Source organism: Oreochromis niloticus, unplaced genomic scaffold (genome assembly GCF_001858045.2).
Source record: "Oreochromis niloticus isolate F11D_XX unplaced genomic scaffold, O_niloticus_UMD_NMBU tig00001905_pilon, whole genome shotgun sequence".
Taxonomy (NCBI): domain Eukaryota; kingdom Metazoa; phylum Chordata; class Actinopteri; order Cichliformes; family Cichlidae; genus Oreochromis; species Oreochromis niloticus.
The window spans coordinates 144,688-156,939 of NW_020327502.1; the positions used below are offsets into that span (position 1 = coordinate 144,688).

At 41.6% G+C, this 12,252-nt stretch overlaps 1 protein-coding gene across 1 annotated transcript in view; it reads right to left on the minus strand.

The window, feature by feature from the left end:
- Nucleotides 1-12,252, minus strand: part of LOC109200198 (NLR family CARD domain-containing protein 3) — a 76,236-nt gene that overhangs the window by 14,588 nt on the left and 49,396 nt on the right. The gene's annotated exons all lie outside the window — the stretch shown is intronic.

The window sequence follows — 12,252 nt, forward strand, 5'->3', positions numbered from 1 at the left end:
CATGACAACTTTTATGCTCGTTTTGAGCGAGGGAATCCAACAACTACAACCACAGCAGACGTGACTCCAGACCATTAACCACTGACTCTCTCCCCCACCAATGTAGGAGCGGTGCTGAGCAGGATTAATGTCCTCAAGGCTGCAGGTCCTGATGGCATCCCCGGGCATGTTCTCAGAGCGTGTTCTGGGGAGCTTGCAGGAGTGCTCACAGACATATTCAATCTGTCCTTGGCCCACGTTGTGGTACCGGCCTGCTTCAAATCCACCTCCATCGTCCCAATACCCAAAAACTCCAACCTCAACGACATCCGCCCAGTAGCCCTCACCCCGAACATTACAAAGTGCTTAGAGCAGCTAAGCACTGCTCTAAGCACTAAAAATCAATATTGAATCGGTGTGTAACTTTGCCAAAACAATGTCGGACTCTGTAGTTTTCTCTGGTCCCCTCCCCAATCAGACAAGGAGTGACATGTTTAGCTGCATGTTCTCCTTAAATTGCTGGCTGTCTGAGTGGTGTCCCAGAAACGATGTGGGCTTCATAGATAATTGGCAAACCTTCTGGAGGAAACCTGGTCTTGTTAGGAGAGACGGCATCCATCCCACTTTGGATGGAGCAGCTCTCATTTCTAGAAATATGGACCAATTTATTAACCCCCCCAAAATATGACTATCCAGAGTTGGGACCAGGAAGCAGAGTTGCAGTCTTACACGCCTCTCTGCAGCTTCTCTCCTCCTGCTACCCCCCAAAAACCCATCTCCATTGAGACTGTGTCAGCTCCCAAAAAGACAAAAAACAAACCAAAAACCAGCAACAAACTATTTAAACATAAAAAAACACAAAGAAAGAACAATACAGTATCCACATCTGAACCAAAGAGTAAAACAGTGAAATGTGGATTATTAAATATTAGGTCTCTCTCCTCCAAGTCTCTGTTAGTACATGACTTAATAATTGACCAACAAATCGATTTACTCTGCCTTACAGAAACCTGGTTGCAGCAGGATGATTATGTTAGTTTAAATGAATCAACACAGTCATTCTAACTATCAGAAACCTCGAAGCACAGGCCGAGGGGGCGGTGTGGCAGCAATTTTTCACACCAGCCTATTAATTAACGAAAGACCCAGACAGACTTTTAATTCATTTGAAAGCCTGATGCTTAGCCTTGTCCACCCCAGCTGTAAAACTCAGAAACCAGTCTTACTTGTTATCATCTATCGTCCACCTGGGCCTTACACAGAGTTTCTCTCTGATTTCTCAGACTTTTTATCTGATTTAGTGCTCAGCTCAGATAAAATAATTATTGTGGGTGATTTTAACATCCATGTAGATGCTAAAAATGACAGCCTCAACATGGCATTTAATCTGTTATTAGACTCAATTGGCTTCTCTCAAAATGTAAAAGAACCCACCCACCACTTTAATCACACTCTAGATCTTGTTTTAACATATGGCATAGAAACTGAACATTTAACAGTGTTTCCTGAAAACCCTCTGCTGTCTGATCATTTCCTGATAACATTTACATTTACAATAATTGATTACACAGCAGTGGAGAGTAGACTTTATCAAAGTAGATGTCTTTCTGAAAGTGCTGTAGCTAAGTTTAAGAATATAATCCACCCACTGTTATCATCTTCAATGCCCTGTACCAACATAGAGCATAGCAGCTATCTGAACGCTACTCCAACAGAGGTCGATTATCTAGTTAATAATTTTACCTCCTCACTACGTACGACTCTGGATACTGTAGCTCCTGTGAAAACTAAGGTCTCAAATCTGAAGTACCTGACTCCGTGGTATAATTCTCAAACACGTAACCTAAAGCAGATGACTTGTAAGCTGGAGAGGAAATGGCGTGTCACAAATTTAGAGATTCATCATTTAGCCTGGAGAAATAGTTTTCTGCTTTATAAGAAAGCCCTCCACAAAGCCAGAACATCTTACTATTCGTCACTGATTGAAGAAAATAAGAACAACCCCAGGTTTCTCTTCAGCACTGTAGCCAGGCTGACAAAAAGTCAGAGCTCTACTGAGCCAACCATCCCTTTAACGTTAACTAGTAATGACTTCATGAACTTCTTCACAAATAAAATTTTTATCATTAGAGAAAAAAATTACCAATAATCATCCCACAGATGTAATAATAATCTACAGCTACGTTTAGTACCATCAATGTTAAGTTAGACTCTTTTTCTCCAATTGATCTTTCTGAGTTAACTTCAATAATTAATTCCTCCAAATCTCTAATAATCGGCTATGTACCACAGGCCTTCAAGCTGGCTGTAGTTAAACCTTTACTTAAAAAGCCATCTCTAGACCCAGCTGTCTTAGCTAATTATAGGCCAATCTCCAACCTTTCGATCATATCAAAAATCCTTGAAAGGGTAGTTGTCAAACAGCTAACAGATCATCTGCAGAGGAATGGCTTATTTGAACAGTTTCAGTCAGGTTTCAGAGCTCATCACAGCACAGAAACAGCTTTAGTGAAGGTTATAAATGATCTTCTTATGGCCTCTGACAGTGGACTCATCTCTGTGCTTGTCCTGCTAGACCTCAGTGCTGCGTTTGATACTATTGATCATAATATCCTATTAGAGCGATTAGAACATGCTGTAGGTATTACAGGTACTGTGCTGCAGTGGTTTGTATCATATCTATCTAATAGACTCCATTTTGTACATGTAAATGGAGAGTCCTCTTCACACACTAAGGTCAATTATGGTGTTCCACAGGGTTCAGTGCTAGGACCAATTCTATTTACATTATACATGCTTCCCCTAGGCAGCATCATTAGAAGACATATCATAAATTTTCATTGCTATGCTGATGACACGCAGCTCTATCTATCCATGAAGCCAGGTAATACACACCAATTAGTTAAACTGCAGGAATGTCTTAAAGACATAAAGACCTGGATGGCCGCTAACTTTCTGCTTCTTAATTCAGATCAAACTGAGGTTATTGTACTCGGCCCTGAAAATCTTAGAAATATGGTATCTAAGCAGATTCTTACTCTGGATGGCATTACCTTGGCCTCCAGTAACACTGTGAGGAACCTTGGAGTCATTTTTGACCAGGGCATGTCCTTCAACGCACATATTAAACAAATATGTAAGACTGCTTTCTTCCATTTGCGCAACATCTCTAAAATTAGAAATATCCTGTCTCAGAGTGATGCTGAAAAACAAGTTCATGCCTTCATTAATTCCAGGCTGGAGTACTGTAATTCTTTATTATCAGGATGTCCTAAAAACTCGCTGAAAAGTCTTTAGCTAATCCAAAATGCTGGAGCAAGAGTACTGACAGGGACTAGAAAGAGAGAGCAGATTTCTCCTGTTTTGGCTTCCCTTCATTGGCTTCCTGTTAAATTCAGAATTGAATTCAAAATCCTGCTCCTCACATACAAGGTCTTAAATAATCAGGCCCCATCTTATCTTAATGACCTTGTAGTACCATATCACCCTATTAGAGCACTTCGCTCTCGCTCTGCAGGCCTACTTGCTGTTCCTAGAGTATTTAAAGGTAGAATGGGAGGCAGAGCCTTCAGTTTTCAGGCCCCTCTTCTGTGGAACCATAACCAGTTTGGATTCGGGAGACAGACACTATCTCTACTTTCAAGATTAGGCTTCAAACTTTCCTTTTTGCTAAAGCATATAGTTAGGGCTGGACCAGGTGACCCTGAATCCTCCCTTAGTTATGCTGCAATAGATGTAGGCTGGCGGGGATTCCCATGATGCATTGAGTTTTTCCCTTCCAGTCACTTTTCTAAGTCACTTTGTGTTAATACACCTCTCTGCATCGAATCATATCTGTTATTAATCTCTGTCTCTCTTCCACAGCATGTCTTTCATCCTGTCTTCCTTCTCTCACCCCAACCGGTCGAAGCAGATGGCTCCGCCCCTCCTGAGCCTGGTTCTGCCGGAGGTTTCTTCCTGTTAAAAGGGATTTTTTCCTTCCCACTGTCGCCAAAGTGCTTGCTCATAGGGGGTCATATGATTGTTGGGTTTTTCTCTGTATTTATTATTGTGCTATCTACTGTACAATATAAAGCGCCTTGAGGCGACTTTTGTTGTGATTTGGCGCTATATAAATAAAATTGAATTGAATTGAATTGAATTGTATAGGTACCTGGGTGTTCACCTGAATAATAAACTGGACTGGAGCCACAACACTGATGCTCTTTGTAGGAAGGGTCAGAGCAGACTCTGTCTGCTGAGGCGGCTGAGGTCATTTGGAGTACAGGAAGCACTCTTAAAGATCTTCTATGACTCTGTGGTGGCATCTGTCATTTTTTACAGTGTGGTATGTTGGAGCAGCAGTTTATCGACAGCTGAGAGAAAGAGGTTGGATAAACACATCAGGAAGGCCAGCTCTGTTCTGGGATGCACCCTGGACCCAGTGCAGGTGGTGGGAGACAGAAGGACTCTGGCCAAAATAACATCTCTGATGGACACAGTCTCCCACCCCATGCATGGAAATGTTGCTGAACTGCAGAGCTCCTTCAGTGACAGACTGCTGCATCCTAGATGCATGAAGGAGCATTTCAGCAGGTTCTTCCTCCCTGCTGTACAATTAAACTGCTCCTAACAAACACAGATGTTTACATCAGCGCTGTAACAATTGTTATAACTTGCACATTACTTTTCTCAGTTTATATATAAACGAACTTATTGGAAGCTACACATGTCCTTTTTAATGCACAGGTACAATGCACAATCTGCACTTTTCTAATTATTCTAAATGTTCTTAACTATTTAAATACCTTTCAGTATCCTGCTTTGTTTGCACACTACGACCTGGGTTTGCTACTAATCTGTACTCTAATTTTAACAACTCTAGAGTACTCTGCTTTGGTAACTATTGTCCATATTGTAAATATTAGGGGTGCAACGATATTCGTATTGATATTGAACCGTTCGATACAGTGCTTTCGGTTCGGTATGCATATGTATCGAACAATACAGAATTTTTAATTTATTTTATCAACTTTTCTTCTGACGATGCTGTCTGTGTTGAGCGATCAGTCAATCTGCGTTCGACTACTCCGCCTAGGCTGCACTGTCGAGCGCAGATCCACTGAGTGCCACCCACATGCATTCAGTCAAGCTAGCGAGACAGACATTAAGCTCATTGCTACATGGCAACTGCTTCAATGCATTTCGAAGTTGAACCTCCTCCACCGTCATTGAAATCTGGCGTTTGGAACTTTTTTGGCTTTCGTGTGAAGTATGACTCTGATGGTAAGCGCGTTGTGGACAAAACTACTACAGTATGTCGGATGTGCCATGCAGTGGTTAATTACATCGGTGGGAACACAACAAATACGAATGCACATTTACGCCGGCATCACCCTAGTGCATAGACAAGTAAAGGCACAAACACACATGCTACAAACTTTGCCGGAGTCATTTAGACAGCCGTTACCTCATGATTCTAAGATGGCAAAAGAAATCGACAGGGCAATTGCTACTTTTTTTGCTGTCGACATGCGACCCTTTTCTGTTGTACAAAACACCGGGTTTCAGGAAATGCTGAGAGTACTTGAGCCCCGTTACAGTATTCCTTCACGAACCTATTTCACTGATATCGCAGTTCCTGCTTTGTACAAGGAGACAAAAACAAAATCAGAGACGGCAGTGTCAGCAGCAGCTGCTGTTGCTCTGACCTCAGATGGCTGGACGTCAAGAACTACGCAGAGCTACCTCACTGTCACCGCACATTACATCGATCCGGAATGGCAGATGAAAAACTGTGTTTTGCAGACACGCCTGGTCGAAAGTCACGCCACTGACGACTCTGACTCTTCAGGTCTCTCTGAAGCTGTGGAAGACTGAAAGTTAGTGCGACCAAATGTGACAATACCTGTAACTACTGACAATGCTAAGAACATAGTTAATGCTGTCACAGCTGCTGGACTGGGGCCACAAATCGGATGTTTTGCACATACTATTAATATAGCTGCTCAGAAAGGAATGGCAGTGCAGAAGGTTTCCCATCTCCTGGCAAAGATGAGACGAACTGTCTCCTTCTTTCACAGAAACACAACAGGATGCAATGTGTTAAAGAAAAAACAGCAACTGCTGCAGCTTAGTGAAAAAAAACTGATTCAAGATGTTCCAACTGGGTGGAACTCCTCTCATGATATGATGGAAAGATACCTTGAACAGCAAGCTGCAGTGTATGCTGCTATGGCCGACAGTACTGTGAAGAAGAGTATGAAGAACATTCAAAATCTAACTCAGGAAGAACATGCACTGGCTTACGCTGATCCTGCCCTTCAGAATTACCTACACAAGTGCACAGCTTTAGATTCAAGTCCCTGCGACACTTGGATGATGTCACTCAGCTGAGAGTCTATGGAGCACTCAGCAGAGAACTTGTCCTGAGCATTGAACAAGTAGGTATTCTTTTTTTATCTTTGAAATTTTATTTTGCTACTGCTAGATTTATAAATATTATTTAAACAAATACAATTAACAGTTTGGTTGTTTATATTTCCTCAGGATCAAGCCGCAGGCACCACAGAAACTGCGACCTACACAGAGACTCAAGCAGCAAACTCTTCAGATTCACCATCAGCATCTCCAACAGAGAAAAAGTCGGCCATGAAGGAGTTGTTTGGAGAACTGTTCATGGCACAGAAGCCAAGGACCAGGTCTGCAGCCGAAGTGGCAGAGGAGCAAATTAACAGGTTAGCAGACTGCATTCCCACAGATGGTAACCCACTGAGATGGTGGAAGGAACATCACAGCTTGTACCCTCATCTTTCCAAGTTGGCACAGTGTTACTTGGTTGTACCTGGAACCTCTGTCCCAAGTGAGAGGGTGTTTTCCACAGCAGGTGACATTGTCACAGCAAGCAGATCTGTACTGTCAGCAGAACATGTGGATATCCTAATTTTTCTGAAGAAGAACATGGAAATTGAGTAAACTATGTTTTGCTTTGTATTTAACAGGACCTTTTATTTAAGTTGTTTATGCTGTATATGCAGCTAAGTGCTAGCACTCCAGAAGATGAGTTTTAGGGGAGGTCCATTAACCCTTAGATGCACACGTGGGGTCAAAAATGACCCCAGGGGTTGTTTTTCTTCAAAATCTTTAAAATGCAAAGTTGTAATATATTCATATTCTAGGTATTCATCAAAAAATATGTTTGTAACATTTATGTATTTTTTCATTAATTAAAAAAAAATGCAGTTTTTGTATCACTACCCTACTCTTCCACAAGTTGGGTCAAAAATAACCCCAAGCAGTTCCTATGGAATCTTCTATGAAACTTTCATTCTTAGCAACTCTGACTGACCCACTTACACTTCTGATGGATGAAGAATTAATTTTTACACAGTAACATACATGACTTATAGTCAGGGCTGCACATAAGTGGTCCACAGGTATGCATTCGCTGTCAGGACGCTGTCGCCACGGATAAGCAGAAGAAGATGGATGGTATCATTAATGTATTACACAGAAATTGTCCCTTTTCTTAAAATAATGCAGTGCATTACTCTATTACTTGCCAAATAAATTGAATCATTTAACTTTTACACTCTGTAGTGCCATTTGTGGAAGCATTTCAAGTTGCTATACATCAATACAACCATTATAGTACAAATTTTAATAATATGTATCCATTAAGTCCATAGTAACTTTATTGCAAAAAAGTGCAATAAAATACAAAAAATTAGAAAATTGTTTTTTTTAACATATATTTTTAGATAGAGAAATTATCAGTGTTGGGACTAACGCGTTATTAAGTAACGCGTTACAGTAACCACGTTATTATTGTGGTAACGAGCACGGTAACTAGTTATTATGCCAAAACCAGGAACGCGTTACTCGTTACTGGGATTTAGATAGGCTCGTTATTCGTTACTTCGTGTGGTGGATATCGCGGAGCTTCCACAGATTCAGTAACATTAGCAAGTGGTGGAGGCCAGCAGGTGGATGAAGGAAAAGGGAGGCAAGAGGAGAGACCCGAAGCGGCCGCCGGTCCGCGTGTCAGGTGAACTGAACTTCAGGTAAGAAGTTATGACCTGCAGTCTATCTGGGTCAGATATAAACCAAGTTTAGGTGGAGTTTATTTTCGGTATGCTGACATTTTCGTACTGCGTGCTAGCTAGCATGACGGAGTTTCTATACAGCTGGGTGGGTGCTATGTTACTGATGTTGAACTTTATTTTGTTCATACAGTTAATTATTAGAGTTGCCAACCGTCCAGTAAAAAACAGAATCGTCTCATATTCAGAGAAAATATTTCGCGTTTCGTACTGAGGTGAAAAGGAACACAGTTTGTCCCGGACTTCAGCTACAATGAAAAAGACACAAAGCTGGAGCTGCACAGCTGCCTCTTCTTCTCTCATTCTCTCCTGTTTCTACTTCAATCACGAAACTGATCAATGATCAGCTGATCGGCTTTTCTCTCTTGTTTATTTATCGCCCACTTTGCGCCAGAAAGAGGAAACCAGCGGATGTCGCGTTAAACAACAGCAGCACGTTTAAGCTTGATCAGCTGTTGTTCGAATTTATTTAATATTAATTTCTAGTATCAGCTGATGTTTGCTGGAGCCACAGCTGTAAAGCTGCTGGTCATGATGTCGGTTTGGTTATCTGGTGAGAGGGAAACATGCAGATGAAACCAGGAGATGTCCTTACTGAATCATCAGAGCTGAACAGGTGATGGAGAAACAGGTTTACCTTTTAGGTGACATGAATGAGTTGAAGGGAAGTTATGAACTGTTTCTGAGAGACAAATAACACCAGCATCCTTTTCTAAGTAGCTGACAGCTGGTAACTGTGCAGGGGCGGGTCTAGCAAAGTGTTGCCAGGGGGGCAGGTAGGGCATTAACAGGGAAAGGGGGGGACAAGGAAATACTTTTCTTTATTATTCTCATTTAAAATGTCTCGCTTTTAAAAAAAATAACTATCTGAGTCTTACAACAAACAATTGATAGATTGATACATATATACCATCAGAACAGTGTACATCACTGTCACAACAGTGTTTGTTTTCATTCAAAGGCTTTATGATTTTTCCTATAATGGTGGGCCGGTCTCTAGTCAAAATGCCCGGGACGATTTTTTTGTCCCAGTCCAGCTCTGTATGCAGCTCATCTGCAGTCTGGTGTTACCTACATCTTCCTATTCAGAAGGCAGAATTTCCAAGTTCTGAGTACAATCAAAAGCACCACGACTGCAGTTTTTGTGTTGGATGTAAAAAGCAGGCTAGAATCATGGCGGCGGTCAACGACGGTCCAGGCGTGGGATTTCTCTCGTGGAAATGTGCACATTATTTTTTCCTTTCTATTGGTAGGTGGCACAGTGCACTTGTGGCAAGTAAGCAAGATAGAAGACTGACAATCTTGCTGGGTATCCAGTTACGGAAGCAACACATTAACAAGAGAATTCTGAGTAAAACCAAAGTTACTTTCCCTAGTAACTAGTTACTTTGAAAGTAATGAGTAACTTGAAGTAACTGAGTTACTTTTTTAGAGAAGTAACTAGTAATGTAACTAAGTTACTAATTTAAAGTAACTTACCCAACACTGGAAATTATAGAGGCTTATCCATCAAAACTGTAAATAGAAAAAAGTTCCACAAAATAACCACAGGAAATTTATTTTGAGTGTCTTTATAGTTTTATTTTTCAGATACACCAATTTTTATAAACTGCAGGAAAAACGAAAAATAAATATTATATTGCAAATATGCAAAAAAACAGCATGTGCATCAAATTAAACTATTTCCAGCAGTGCAATTTGACTCCTAAGCATCCCAGAAAGTATGCCGAAAGTTCCGCGAAAATGACGTCACTTCCGGTTTCAGGCAGGTAATGGCATCTGCAAAGCGTGTTTCTGGAATATTGTGTTTTTGTTGCTGCAAGTGCTTTTTATGCAAATTTTGCAAAGGTATATGTGGAAGCAAACCGTGTCCTAGGACAAACTAATGTCAAAAGATGCAAGTACAACTCCTCCGGTTTCATATGCAAAAAAAAAATATTGCGCTAGCTTACGCGGTTCCAGTTCTGCAGTGATTTAAAAATAGTTAAGCAAAATGGACTCGTTTTAAAGAGTTAACTGCCTCAGAGATTGGCGGGTCATCCAGTTCGTCCCCAGACTCTGCTTCCTCCACGGAAGACGTGCCAATTGGATTAAGGAGGTCCTTGAAGTGTTCCTTCCACCGCTCGACAATTTTCCCAGTTGAAGTCAACAGCACTCCACCTGCACTCTACACAGTACAGGTAGAGCGCTGCACCCTCCAATACCCCACCCAGGGACTCCAAGAAGGCTGGGTACTGTTGGGATTGAAAATGTTTGGTTTCTCTTACTAAAATAAGCGGTTTTATACATTTACTGCAAATGCGCTCATAGTGAGTTGGCACTCAGTCTTCTGAAGGTCATAAGATTTTCCGTACTAATATATTGTAGGAAATGACTTAGAGTGCAGAGGAGTAACTGTAAACACGCTTAAATAGATTATGATTAGAAAAAGTCTCTGGGTCAGAGAGTTCCGAATATGATATTCTAAACCAACTTTAAATCAATAGAAGAACAGTGGATAACCCCAAGATAGTGGCGCACACAGACTCAGCGGCTTACTGCAGCTCTCGCTACAGTACATGTGCCTTTTTGTATGTCTAGTCTGCTTATCGTACATTGTACGGACATCTATCTACACAACTGGACGTTACAGTCGTCTGGAGATATTGGACATCAGTTTCCAAACAAAGATAACAATCACGAGCGACTTTCATCGCACACACATTTCCGACAGGATAGCGAGACCAGCGGGATCTCCGTGGATTGTTGTCGGATCGAACAGACGGCGAAAAGAGAGGAAGCAAAAGCGAGGCTGCAGAGCTGGAATACTGGCTAGGCTAAGGAAGCAGCCACTCAGACCTTCACTACCGAGCCTCTACCTTACAAACGCAAGATCCATGGCACACAAGATGGACGATTTGGACGTACAGCTGGCTGGAAATCGCTATGTTCGGGACTGCTGTGTGCTTATTAGGGATGGGTATTGATAAGATTTTCACGATTCCGATTCCATTTTCAATTCTGTTTAACGATTCGATTCTTTATTGATTCTCTTATCAATTCTTATTTTTAAAAAAGGAGAACACTAAGGTCGATTCGCTTAGAACTTTGTTTTATATCTGCTCTTTGAACAAGATAAAAATTTAGGAGTAACATGGCCTTACAAACCCAACAGTGAAATCTTAAGAGATCCACAGCCTATGGCTCTTCAATGGGGTGTCACAGGGTCCCCAGGAAAAAAAACTGTAAATGTAAAATAATAAAATAAATATTCTTCTGTAGCAATAACAAAGTATAAAATAAATTATTCTGTAGCAATTGCACAAGAATATCCAGTAATGTCCCTGCCTACAATTAAACACATTCACTTACTGAATCTGCTGTGGCAAATTGGGGCAAGCCTTTGGCCACAAACTTAGTCACTGCACGGTGACATTCATCTGTCCTGGCCTGAAAGGAGACGCTACCGGAAGACTGCAGCGAGAAATGCCAGCATCTGAGCCAGCCAGACTCTGTCTGTCTCTCTCATCACGGTCACCTAAATGCACAGTAATGGCAGGTTTTGTAATAAGGCAGATCGCGCTAAAATAATATGCACTGTTAGTTGATTATTTACCTGCCGCATTAACGGGAGAGGACGTGGAAACATTACCTCTGCTGCTGAGTTCAGATTCACGAGTCCGGAGCGGAATTAAAAACACGACATTCATTTAAGGTTATCGCGTGTTTTGTGAGCAAATGCTTTTGCATATTCGTAGTGTTTCCTCCCTTAAATGAAATATCTACTTTGCAAGTTACCCTGTTGTCATCCGTTCTCGTGAAGTATAACCAAACTTTTGAGCGTTTGAGTCGCTTGGGCGCCATGTTTCCTGCCAGATAAATGAAGCTCTGCAACATGGTGACGTCATTCGGGGAGACTGGAATCGATAAGGGAATCGTTTACAAAAATGGCAAACAAGTGCAAGAAATTGAAACAATGGGAACCGGTTCTCAACAAGAACCAGGTTTCGATACCCATCCCTAGTGCTTATCATCACAGAGACCTGGCTACGTTCTCAAATTCCATATGCCGTGGTGCAACTAGCAGGCTGCATTCTACACAGATGGGACAGGAACAGTCACTCAGGGAAGAACAGAGAAGGGGGACTCTGCATCTATGTGCGCAAAGGCTGGTGTAACAACAGCACTGTTGTGGACAGACACTGCACTGCTG